The sequence below is a fragment of the Equus caballus genome, chromosome 21 (assembly GCF_041296265.1).
Source record: "Equus caballus isolate H_3958 breed thoroughbred chromosome 21, TB-T2T, whole genome shotgun sequence".
Classification (NCBI taxonomy): domain Eukaryota; kingdom Metazoa; phylum Chordata; class Mammalia; order Perissodactyla; family Equidae; genus Equus; species Equus caballus.
In genome coordinates, this window is record NC_091704.1 from 15,334,551 (window position 1) to 15,346,765 (window position 12,215).

Below are 12,215 nucleotides of genomic sequence, written 5' to 3' on the forward strand. Positions count from 1 at the left end.
GCTCTAATTTTTATTATTTCCCTCCTTCTGCTGACTTTGAGCTTTGTTCTACTTTTTTGAGTTCTACTAGGTGTAGTTTAAAATTACTTATTTGAAACTTTTCTTGTTTGTTGAGGTTGGCCTGTGTTGCTATGAATTTCCCTCTTACTACCAGTTTTGGCGCTTCTCATAAGAGTTGAGATGTTGTGTTTTCATTTTCATTTGTCTCCAGGCTTTTTTTGATTTCTCCTTTGATCTCCTCATTGATCCAATGGCTGTTCGGTACTATGTTGTTTAGCCTCCACATACTTGTGACTTTCTCAGATTTTTTCTTGTAGTTAATTTCTAGTTTCATAGCATTGTGGTCAGAAAAGATGCTTGATATGTATTCAATCTTCTTAAATTTATTGAGGCCTGCTTTGTTTCCCAACATATGATCTATGCTTAAGAATGTTCCATGCGCACTTGAGAAGAATTTGTATTCTGTTTTAGGGTGGAATGTTCTACATATATCTACTAAATCATTTAATTTAAATCCACTATATCCTTGTTGACTTTCTGTCTGGATGATCTATCCATTCACATAAGTGGGGTGTTGAGGTGCTGTGACTATTATTATATTGCTATTAATTTCTCCCTTTAGGTCGGTTATTAATTGCTGTACATGCTTTGGTGCTCCAGAGTTATGTGGATATATATTCATAAGTTTTATGTACTTTTGGTGGAATGTCCCTTTTATTATTATATAATGCCCTCTTTGCTTCTGTCTTTTTTTTATCTTGAAGCTGGCTTTGTCTGATGTAAGTATGGCTACACCTGCTTTCTTTTGTTTGTCATTTGCTTGGAGCACCATCTTCCATCCCTTCACTCTGAGCCTCTGTTTGTCTTTAGAGCTGAGATGTGTTTCCTGGAGGCAGCATATTGTTGAGTCTTGTTGTTTAATCCATACAACCACTCTGTATCTTTTGATTGGAGAATTCAATCTATCTAAGTTTAGTGTGATTATTGACATATAAGTGCTTAATACTGCCATTATATCTCTTGTTTTCTGGTGGTTCTATATTTCCATTGTTTCTCTTGCCTTGTATTTCTGGCTACCATTTCAGTTTGGTGGTTTTCTATGATTATTTTCTCAGTTTTCTCTTTATGAATTGTGGCTATGCTCTGATTTGTTGTTTAGCTGTTACTGTGAGGTTTGTATAAAAGATCTCATAGATGGGATAGTCCATTTTCTGATAACCTTTTCTCTCTATTAGCCTAAGCAGATGTCATCTCATTTCTCTTCCCTTTCAGAGTTTTTATTGTCGCAAATTATCATTTGTTGTGCTGTGAGTTTGTGACTAAATTGAAGTGTTTATAGTTATTTTTGATGCTTTCCTTCTCTTTATCTTTTATGTTATAATTTAGAGTTGTCTAACATGTTCTGGTGGAAAGCTGCAATTTTCTGATTTTGTCTGTCTGTTTATCTCCCTGCTCAAATTTTTGTAGATCTTTGGCTTTTGTTTCAGGTAGGAAGGCTTCCTTCATTATTTCTTGCAAAGGAAGATCTAGTGGCAATGAACTCCCTCAGCTTTTGTTTATCTGGGAAAGCTTTTGTTTCTTCATTGTATCTGAAGGATAGTTTGCGGGATAGAGTATTCTTGGCTGATAGTTTTTGTCCTTCAGTATTTTTAATTTATCATTCCATTCTCTCCTAGACTGAAAGTTTTCTGTCAAGAAATCTGCTGAAAGCCTGATAGTGATTCCTTTGTAGATTATTTTCTTCTGCCCTGCTGTCCTTAATATTTTTTCTTTCTCATTGACTTCTGCCAGTTTTAATAGGATATGCCTTGGAGAAGGCCTTTTTGCATTGATGTAATTAGGAGTTCTATTGGCTTCATGTATTTGTAAGTCCAGTTCCTTCCCCAGGTTTGGGAATTTCTTGGCTATTATTTCTTTGAACAATCTTTCTGCTCTCTTCTCCCTCTCTTCATCTTCTGCAATACCTATAATCCTTATGCTGCTTCTCCTAATTGAGTCAGATATTTCTCAAAGAGCTCCTTCATTTTTTTGAAAATCTTGGTTCTCACTCCTTCTCCACCTGAAGCATTTCTACATTTCTGTGCTCTAAACCACTAGTTCTGTCCTCAATAAAATCAGCTCTATTTTTTTAAGGAGTCTAGATTATTTTTTATCTCTAATTTGATTCTTCCTATCCAGAATCTCTCTTTGGGTTTTTTTACTTCCAATCTCTTTGGTGAAGTATTTCTACTGCTCATTAATTTTATTCCTGAGTTCATTGAACTGTCTTTCTTATTTTTCTTATAACTCATTGAATTTCTTTATGAAACTATTTTAAATTCTCTGTCATTTATATTGTATATTTCTGTGACTTCAGGATTGGTTTCTGGAGACTTGTAATTTTCCTTCTGCTCTGGATTGTTACAGTACTTTTTCACGTTTGATGAACCAATCCTTTCCTGGCACATTTGTGATAGTATAAGGTTGCAGATTCCAATTGCTACCACTGAGGGGAAGCAGGAGCTATGTTTTCTGATCCCACACCATCTGCTGAAAGTTGTGCAGGTACAGTTTGTGCTCCTGCAGGCCAGGATGTTGTTCACATGGGTGTACAGGTCTGCACTCACCTACTCTTGCAGTCGCAATGGGTCACATTCCCACTGGCAGGGCTGCAATGACACAGTGGCTGCTCCCCGAGGCCAGGATGATGTTCATGCATGTTCACAGGGCTGCCACCACTTCTTCTTACAGTCATGCTGGGGCGCATGCCCACTGGCAGGTGGTACAGCACAGTGTACCCTCCTGTAGGTGAGGATAGTGTTCATGTGCAGTCTGGGCTGTCCCAACCTCCTGTTAGAGTAGCAACACCTGCTATGTGAGATCCTGAAACCTGGCTTGCTGCTGCTATCCTGGGGATCCAGTCCATCCACCTTCAGAAGTATAACTGTGTAGGTCTCTCAGGCATCCTGTTGTGCTGTGTGGGTATCCCCGATCAGTCATTGAATGTTCATTTAGTTTAATTTAGAGGGGCAGAGACAAAGGGAACAGCTCACTCTGCCATGTTGCTGATGTCACTCCTCTGGAAGGGGTTTTAGAAGTCATCCAGTCTGTCTTTTTTAATGTTTACCCTTCCTCTACCATAGGACCACTAGTTGTGAACTTAAATCAAGAAATTACCATGTGGTTGTCATTGTGCTAAGCTCTTGAATTCATTATCTCATTTAATGCTCATAGCTACTCCTGTGAAGAAGGTGTTATTTATCCCCATAGACAGATGAGAAACTGAGTCCCAGGAAGATTGAATAATGCACCTGAAGTCACAAAGTTAGGATGCAGCTGAGTTGGCATTCAAATCTTGCTGTAAGCCCAGAGTGTATTCTCTTAACTATATGCCAAACAATCCACACACACCATATTGCTTCTCCTTGAAATGACCTTTTTCTCTACCTGCCTAAAAAATGACCATAGCTGACTTTCAACACAGCACAAATGTCTCCTCTTCTGAAAATCATTTCCTACTGTCCTACCCCTACAGACAGACTTGGGCACTAGACCACATTGGAACCCCCAGCTCAATACACATGTCTTTGTTGCATCCCTTTTCATGCTGTCGTAAAGTGATTTGCTTATCTACTTGCACCCCAACCAAACTCTAAGTTCCTTGAGGGCAGCACTAAGAGCTCTTTGTGTTTCCACCCCACACATCATTGAATGAATACAACAAACACTACCTCATGAAGCTCTCATTCCATTTGGGGTAGATTTCACTCTTAAAGAATTCCATGTCAGCCAGAACCATAATTGGCCTGACTCCTTCCCACAGGTGAAATGAGATAGTTACGGCTTCCCTCTCCTTCTTATAACAGTTTGATTCTGAGAGCAGCTCTCACCGGTGCAGAGAGGCCTCCCTCAACCACTTCATCCAAAGATGGTTTCTCTAGTGACTTCCTATAGGATCTCCCTGCTTATTTCTTTGTATTTATTTCTAGTAAAAACTATTTGTTTTACTTGTTTCCTTGTTTCTTATATCTCTCATGAGAGCAGTGACCTTGTCCATCTTTTCCACCACTGTGTCCCTTATGCCTCCTTCAGTGACTGGCACTTAAGAGGAACTTAATTTTCTTTGAATGAATGAATAAATGAATAGTTGTGGACAGGATAATGAAGGACCTTGATGTGATGGGAAATCTGGATAGGCAGTCATTTAAGAAAGCCTTCAATGTCAGCTTTAGTGTGACATTGAAATGGGCAATACAGAGAGAGAGAGATGGAGAGAAGGCAGCAGTCAGCAGTTAGGTAAGGGAAAAACCCTTGGCCAAGTTTCATGATTACAGGAAATCAAGTCAGAGAAGCTGAAAGACATGCAGGGTAAGTGTGATCAATGATTTGGGCATCAGAGGGTCTTGAGTAGACACCCGCTCAACACTGACCCTTCTTGGTCTCTAAGTAGCTCACTTCCTTTGCACATCCGATAAAGCAGACCTCTTCTGGATCTTTCCAAGGTAGAACCCTCCTGGTCTCAAAAGGCTGGCTCCTCTATAATTCTCTATACACTTCTTTGTGCTTCCCCACTGATGATGGTGACAGATGCCACTTTGGCCCAGAAGTTCTCAGTGTTTGAGGTGATGTGTGTGAATAGTATTCCAGGGCAATTTGAGTTTCCCTGGAGGTCACATTGAAGGTAGGAAGGTCAAGTATCAGTATTTTTGGTTAGGTGGGGGCAGTCCCTCCGATCCTTCAGACATCATCCTTGTCCACTAATTGATACTGCCGATTTAATACTTAATACACATTAATAAAAATATTCTCCACTCCCACCCTATGAAATCAAGCCTCAGAAAGAGGTCTGATATTCTGAATAACTTGTCCCCCACACCACACCCTTTTGTTTCCAACCTCATATGTCTCTTTATGGTATAGACACCTTGGGTCCACATCCTAAATGTCATCCCACCTATGACTCTTACCAGTCATTAGCCCTTCCTTTCTCTCATTCCAGAATTTGGAAATGATAATTTCCTCATGGTTTGGGACTTAATTTTTGATCCAGCCTCATCATCCCCGATCATCTTTGGCAATTCTCCAACTTCATATTCTAGTCTCTTCAGAATCCCACTTCTGATTTCACCTCAAGGCCTCTAGCATGAGGTGTAGTCCAATATACCACTGGGGCTGACTTGCACTGTCTATCTTGGGGACAGGTGGTTTAACTGCAAGTGGTGGTGGATGGTGTTTGCCCGAAGGGTGAAAACATGACTTTTATTAATAAATGACAAATGCAGACATCAGTTTGCTGTTCCTCATCTCCCGACCAGAGCAGACATAATGAATCAATCATGGTACGTTTTCCCTACTGAACCTGAATGTGCTCAGCATGGTTCTCAAGAGACTCCAGGCAGCCATTATCAAACGACTGCAGTTCTCATTTGAGATGAACCTAACCCCCAGTGAGATTCCTTGCCAAATATCCAGTTCTTCTTGCAGATGAATGACACTTCCTAGAGGATGAAGGAATCAAATCAGTCTGTGACCTCGACTTCACTCTCATGGGACTCTTCAACCACTCAGGACCACATCTGGTCCTATTCTCCCTTGTGGTCACCATATTCACCGTGGGCCTTCTGGGTAACGCCATCCTGCTCTTACTGGTCTGCACAGACTCCAGGCTCCACACCCCCATGTACTTCCTGCTCAGCCAACTCTCCCTGTTGGATGTTGGCTTTCCACTGGTCACCATCCCCAAGATGGCAGTCGACTTCCTGCAGGGAGAGAGTTCCATCTCCTTCAAAGGTTGTGGAGCTCAGATGTTCTTTCTGATGCTGATGGGTGTCTCTGAGGGTGTCGTGCTATCCCTCATGTCTTATGACCACTATTTTGCCGTGTGCCACCCCTTGCATTATCCCTTACTCATGAGACGTCAGGTCTGCCTGCTCATGATGTGCACCTCCTGGTTTTCAGGTGTGCTTGTGGCGTGCATCCAGACTCCCATCATCCTGCATTTCCCCTACTGTGCCTCACGCGCTGTGGACCACTTCTTCTGTGAACTGCCTGCCCTGCTGAAGCCCTCTTGCGCGGACACCTCAGCTTATGAGTTGGCGCTGTCCATCTCGGGGGTGCTGAGCTTGCTGCAGCCCCTGTCACTCATAGCCACCTCCTACAGCCAAGTGCTGGGGGCTATTCTGCGAATGCACTCAACTGAGGCCCGACACAAGGCCTTCACCACCTGCTCCTCACACATCCTGTGGTGGGGCTCTTTTATGGGGCAGCTCTGTTCATGTAGATGGTGCCAGGTACCTACCAAAGCCCACAGCAAGACAATGTGATCTCCCTCTTCTACAGTCTTGTCACTCCAATACTCAAGCCCCTCATCTATGGCCTAAGATATCGAGAAATTTGAATGGCTCTGGTCAAGGTCCCTGGCAGAACTGGCTTCAGATCAAAGAGATGACCTCAAGGGGGATGCTGGGTTGTCGCAGGGACCCTCTCTTACAGTAGAAACCTCTTTTATTCACAGTACAGGTGAAAGATGTACTATAACCAGCTCCCTTTCTCTTCCCAGGTTCACTTCTTATCTTGTGGATTTATAGAAAGCGAACATAATGACCCCAATCACTTAAACAAAGCGAGGGGTGTTTTTTAGTCTTAAACAGAAGGAATTTTTTACTAGAAGAAGGCCAACCCAAAAGCAGAGATGAACCCCAGCTTCTAGATATTTTGGCCACCTATTAGAGCCCTTCCTTACACTCCATTCTTATACATTTCATCACAGTGAGCAATGAGTCTGGGATCCAAACCTTGAAATAAAGCAAGAAAAAGGATCCAGAGGCTGTTACTCTGACAGTGATGCTCAGAGAGTCCCTGACCCTGATGGTTCTTAGCTGTGTCTTTGTTTGAGTCATAGTTTTAGATTTTACAGAAATGGAAGTCTGTCACTCAAGATGACCCTAACTGGTCAGTCCAAGTATATGTTACTTTTGCTGCCTCAATTATTATAGAGCAGAGATGTAAGATGTTGAAACCCACTCTTAACTGAACGTCAGGGCTGTCTAAGATTAGATACTGCCATTTTTAAACTTCTATAATCATCACCAAAAGGCACAAGAGTTAAGATTACTCAATTAATGATTTCCAGGGAATGATGTATCCTAATTCTTTATCTTTCAGAGATAGTTCTAATGTTTCTTTGGATTAAGAATTAGAGCCATTTCTATCCATATGAAGGTTGAGTTTACATGTCATCCTAAGCATTTTGAATGTCAAGTGCCAATCTTTGCGTGGGAGTATTGTGCGTGTTGAAGAAAGGGGTTGTTGAGTGGGGAGTTTTATTTTTTTATTATTTTATTGAGGTCACATTGGATTATGCCATTGTGTGATTTCAGTTGCACATTATTATATATCAGTTTCTGTATAGACTGCATTGTGCTCAACACCAATGGTCTAGATTTTATCTGTCACCATACATATGTGTTTTTTTACTCCTTTCTCCCATCCCCCCCCCACCCTCCTTCCTCTCTGGTAACCACTAATCTTGTCTCTTTATACAAGTGTTTGTTTATCTTCCACATATGAGTGCAATCATGCAATATTTGTCATTCTCTGTCTAGCTTATTTCAGTTATAATACCCTCAAGTTCCATCCATGTTGTTGGAAATGGGATGATTTTGACTTTTCTATGGCTCAGTAGTATTCCATTGTTTGTGTGTATACATATATATGTGTGTGTGGTATATCTTTATCTTCTTTATCCATTCATCAGTTGGTGGGCACTTGTGTTGCTTCCACGTCCTGGCTATTGTAAATAAAGTTGCAGTGAACATAGGGATGCATAAAACACTTTGTATTATTGATTTCATGTACCCAGTAGTGGGACAGCTGGATCATAAGATATTCCTATCTTTAATTTTTTGATACATCTCCATTCTGTTTTCTACAGTGGTTGCATCAGTTTGCATTTCCACCTGCAGTGTACGAGCGCTCCCTTTTCTCCACATTCTAATACTTGTTATTTCTCACCTTGTTAATTATAACCATTCTGACGGGGGTGAGGTGATATCTCAGTGTAGTTTTGATTTGCATTTCCCTAATAATTAGTGATGTTTAACATCTTTTCATGTGCCTGTTGGCCATCTGTATATCTTCTTTGGAAAAATGTCTGATCAGATCCTAAGCCCACTTTTTGATCGGGTTGTTTGTTTTTGTTGTTGAGTTGTATGAGTTCTTTTCTTCATTGAGGAAAATTGGCCCTGAGCTAACATCTGTGCCAATCTTCCCCTATTTTGTAGGTGGCCTGATGAGCAGTATGGAGGTCTGTGCCCAGGATCTTAACCCGTGAACCCCGGGCCACTGAAGCACAGTGCATGAACTTAATCACTGTGCCCCCAGAATAACTCCTGTATGAGTTCTTTATATATTTTGGAAATTAACCCTAGTCAGACATATGATTTGCAAATAATTTATCCCAGTTGGTGGGTTGTCTTATCGTTTTGGTCGTGGCTTCCTTTGCCTTGCAGGAGCTTTTTAGTCTGATGTAGTCCCATTTGTTCATTTTTTTTCTTTTGTTTCCCTTGCCTGAGTAGACACAATACTCAAAAAGGTGCTGCTAAAATCCATGTCAAAGAGTGCACTACCTGTAGTTTCCTCCAAGAGTTTTATGGTTTCAGGTCTTACATTCAAGTCTTTAATCTATTTTGAAGTAATTTCTCTGCATGGTGTAAGGTAATGGTCTACTTTCACTCTTTTGCATGTGGCTGTTCAGTTTTCCCAAGACGATTTATTCAAGACTTTCCTTTCTCCATTGCATGTTCCTAGCTCCTTTGTCTAAGATTAGCTGTTCATAGATGTGTGGTTTTATTTCTGGACTTTCAATTCTGTTCTTTAGATCTGTGTGTCTGCTTTTCTGCCAGTATCATGCTGTTTTGATTACACAGCTTTGTAGTATATTCTGAAGTCAGGAATTGTGATGCCTCCAGCTTTGTTCCTTTTTTCTCAGGATTGCTTTGGCTATTTGTGATCTTTTGTTGTTCCATACAACTTTGGGCTCAGTTTGTTCTTCAAGCTCTGCTAGCTGTAGTTTAAGATTACTTATTTGAGATTTTTCTTGTTTGTTGAGGTAAGTCTGTATTGCCATAAATTTTCTCTTAGGACTCCCCTGCACATCCCATAGGAGTTGATATGTAATGCTTTCATTTTCATCTGTCTCCAGGATTTTTTTTATTTCTCCTTTGATTTTGTCATTTATCAAATGTTTCTTCAGTAGTATGTTGTTTCTTCTCCACACATTTGTGACTTTCCTAGCTTCTTGCTTGTAGTTGATTTCTACTTTCACAGCATAGTAGTCATAAAAGAGGCTTGGTGTGATTTCAATCTTCTTAATTTTATTGACTTGCGTTGTTTCCCAACATACGGTCCACCTTTGACAATGTCCCACATGCACTTTAGAAGAATGTATATTCTGCTGTTATGGGATGGAGGGTTCAATAAATCTATTAAGTCCATCTGTCTAGTATTTCATTTGAGGCCACTTTCCTTGAATTTCTGTCTGGATGATCTATCCATTCATGTAAGTGGAGTGTTGAGGTCTCCTACTACTATTGTGTTGCTATCAATTTCTCCCTTTAGGTCTGTTAATAGTTACTTTATATGCTTTGCTGCTCCTGTGTTAGGAGCATATGCATTAATAAGTTTTATGTATTCTTGCTGGAATATTCCTTTTATCATTATATAATGCCAATCTTTTTCTGTCACTGTCTTTTTTCTCTTGAAGTCTGCTTTGTGTGATATGAGCACAGCTACACCTGCTTTCTTATGCTTGCCATTTGCTTGGAATATCATCTTCCATCCCTTCACTCTGAGGCTCTGTTTGTCTTTATAGCTGAGATGTGTTTCCTGGAGGCAGCATATGGTTGGGCCTTTTTCTTTAATCCATGCAGCCAGTGTGTGTCTTTGGATTGGTAAATTCAGTCCATTTACACTTAGAGTGATTACTAATATATGAGGGCTTAATCCTGCCATTTTATCTCTTGTTTTCCAATTGTTCTGTATTTCCATTGTTTCTTTTCCTTTGTATTTCTGAATACCATTTCAGTTTGGTGGTTTTCTGTGATGGTTTTCTCAATTTTCTGTTTCTTTATGACTTGTTGCTCTGCTCTAAAATACTTTATGGCATTCACCATGAGGTTTGTATAAAAGATCTCGTAGACAAGATAGTCCACTTTCTGATAGCCTCATCTCTCCATTAGCCTATGCAGGTTCTATGCCTTCCCTCCTGCCCATCTATGTTTTTGTTGTCACAAGTTATTCTATTTTGTGTTGTGAGTTTGTGACTCAATTGACGTGTTTAAAGGGTTTTTGTTTGTCTGTTTGGCTTTTTTGTTGAGGAAGATTTGCTCTGAGCTAACATGTGTACCAATCTTCCTCTATTTTGTATGTGGGATGTCGCCACAGCATGGCTCGATGAGTGGTGTGCAGGTCCATGCCCAGGATCCAAATCCACAAACCTGGGCTGACAAAGCACAGTGTGTTAACTTAACCACTATGCCACTAGGCCAGCACCATGAAGTGTTTACAGTTATTTTCCATGCTTTCTTTCCCTTTATCTTTTATGTTATACTTAATTACTTGCTCTCCTGAAAGAGAGCTACAGTTTTCTGATTTTGTCTATTTATCTCCTTGCTTAAACGTTGTAGACCTTTGCCTTTTTGTTTCAGGTATCATAGCATCCTTGATCATTTCTTGTAAGGGAGGTCTAGTGGCAATGAACTCCCTCAGCTTTTGTTTATCTGAGAAAGCTTTTATTTCTCCACTGTATCTGAAGGGTAGTTTCGCTGGATAGGATATTCTTGGCTGAAAGTTTTTGTCTTTCCCTCTTTTGAACATATCATTTCATTCTCTCCTACCCTCTAAGTTTTCTGATGAGAAATCGACTGAAAGCCGGATAGGGGTTTCTTTGTGGGTTATTTTCTTCTGCCTTGATGCCCTTAATATTTTTTCTTTCTCATTGACTTTTGACAGTTTAATAGTACATGCCTTGGAGAAGGACTTTTTGCACTGATGTAATTAGGAGTTCTATTGATTTCATGTACATGTATGTCCAGTTTTCCCCCAGGTTTGGGAAGTTCTCAGGTATTATTTCTTTAAACAAGCTCTCTGCTCTTTTCTCCCACTCTTCTCTCTCCAGGATACCTATCATCTTTATGTTGCTTTTCCTAATTCTGTCTGATATTTCTCAAAGATATTCTTCATTTTTTTAAAATCTTACTTCTCTCTCATCCTCCACCTGAAACATTTCTAGATTTCAGTCTTCAAGGTCACTAATTCTCTCCTCCATATGATCTACTTATTTTTTGTGCTTTCTACATTATTTTTATCTCATTAATTGTATCCTTCATCTCCAGAATTTCTCTTTGTATTTTTTGTAGAGCTTCAATCTCTTTGGTGAGGTACTCCTTCTGCTCATTAATTTAATTCCTGATCTAACTGAACTGTCCTTCTGAGTTTTCTTGTAATTTGCTGAGTTTCTTTATGACCGCTATTTTGAATTCTCCATCAGTCAGGTTGTAATCTTCTGTGACTTCAGGTTCTGTTTCTAGAGAGCTGTCATTCTCATTCTGTTCTGCCAAGTTACTGTAGTTCTTCATGATTTTTGATGATCTAAGTTCTGATGATGGTTTTTGATCCTCTGCTGGTGCATTTCTGGTAGTAACCACCTTTTCTTATTTGAGTACAGTTTTGGTTACTTTGGTTCTGGTCACCTGGGTCCCATGGTCCTCCACTGGGTCTCTGCAGGTTCACACACTGCAGTCCCGTACTCCACCTGTGTTGCTGTTCCTAGGATGTCTTGGGGTGCTGGTTGCACTTCTCCCAGAGGTGCTGCATTCACTGGTGTCACTGTTCTTGGCAGGAGCCTGGGGACTCAGGAACTTGTGTACAGCTGCTGCTGGTGGTGAAGGTGGTGCCAGGGATGCCACCACTGGGGACAGGGTCCCTGGTTCTGCTGTGCTTCTTGTTACTTCTGGTCAGACTCCCCCTGCCATTGTTGGGCTGCATTTGCTGTTCCTGCCTCATCTACTCATGGTTGTGTCTGTAGGATGCTCTGCATTTGCACCAGCCAGGCCACAGCCACTCAGCGGAGTGCCTTCACTCAGGCAGGTTAGGCCACCACAGTTGGGTGGCAGGTCCTGCTTGCAGAGGTGGGGCTTCACACGGGCTGAGCCACCACCACTCAGCAGAAAGCACTC

General features: G+C 40.9%; 1 pseudogene; it reads left to right on the plus strand.

Annotated features, from left to right (window-relative positions):
• The first annotated feature begins 5,484 nt into the window (after positions 1–5,484).
• Positions 5,485–6,427, plus strand: LOC138919896 (olfactory receptor 2Z1-like; annotated as a pseudogene).
• The last annotated feature ends 5,788 nt before the right edge of the window (positions 6,428–12,215 follow it).